Source organism: Mchenga conophoros, linkage group LG2 (assembly GCF_057382185.1).
Source record: "Mchenga conophoros isolate Kocher_MC1m ecotype Shallow Benthic linkage group LG2, M_conophoros_male_GT1.1, whole genome shotgun sequence".
Classification (NCBI taxonomy): domain Eukaryota; kingdom Metazoa; phylum Chordata; class Actinopteri; order Cichliformes; family Cichlidae; genus Mchenga; species Mchenga conophoros.
Window position 1 is genome coordinate 36,576,381 of NC_140527.1, and position 1,265 is coordinate 36,577,645.

The window sequence follows — 1,265 nt, forward strand, 5'->3', positions numbered from 1 at the left end:
GCTTGGAGAAAACTCTCCCGAGTTTCTCTGATACACCGGCTACAAAGGGGATGACAATGTTGTTGCGTTTGTCTTTCTTATCCTGCCTAGCTGGTGTCTGATCTTCTTTTCTGTGAAATACCTGTTGCTAAAATGAAAGAAAAGCCAGTCACCTACCACATATTGTAGCATATTATAATCATTTAATAAAGCAATGTTTGTTGTTTGAATTTTAAGATGGCGATGGTATTATATTGAAAGTCTTTCATGAATTGTAATTTTCCCTCATTAAGAAATAGTTGTATGATAAATGGTGTGTTCTTCATAATTTCATCTTGAATAATAAAATATTGTATCACAGATGTTTATCTGAACATCCAGAGTTTCTGCGCGGTAAAATCTATAATCAATATCGATTTTGAATACAGTCAAGTCTTTCTTAGTAAATTCTATTGGAAAAGTATTGCTGGTGCAATGGTTACTTAGCACTATCATTTCATAGCCAAAGGTTACTGGTTCAAATCCCATGATCATCTCAACTTTAAAAAAAAAAAAAAAAAAAATTTAGTTTATATATACTTCACTCTGGTTACTTTAACATTCGCACCACAGTGCAAAAAGAACATTGTAGTTAAAATATTTAACTTTGTTAATATAAGGGGGACAGAAAATCAGGGAAGACAGAAAAAAAGAAACCCAAAACCAAAATGAATGAATTGGAAATTTGTACATTTATAGATATAAAATCCTGCCAGAAATATTGTGAGATATATTACAAAGTAAGCTTTTCAAGCCAAAGTTAAAGCTGCAAGTAATACAATCCAAGATAAATATACAAATCCCGTGCCAAAACTCATGGGTACTTTCCCAGAAAAGATTGACTGCACTCAGTGTGGGAATTACAGAAGGTGCCGTTTGAACTGACGTCATTTCTAAACAAAGAAAAAAATATCGGATAACAAAGAAGCAGAAGTTTGAAACGTATCTGTCCTTGTTTTTGTTGTTGTTGATTTGTTTGGTTTTTTAAATTGAAATTAACTTTATTACAAGTAGTTGACCATTCAAAACATATAGGGCAAACAAACCAAGAAAATTAGTTGTCATGGGTCAAAACAAAAAAATAATAATAAAAAAGGTTGACTCGGTACAAAACCTTTTCATTCATCGATTGCATTATTTATTTATTTATTATTTATTTGTTTGCGTGACACTTACGTCAAACGTCTAGCCTGGGCGCCATCTTGTGGCCGAAACGGTCACAGCGCTTGGGTTGGTTTAGAAAAAAA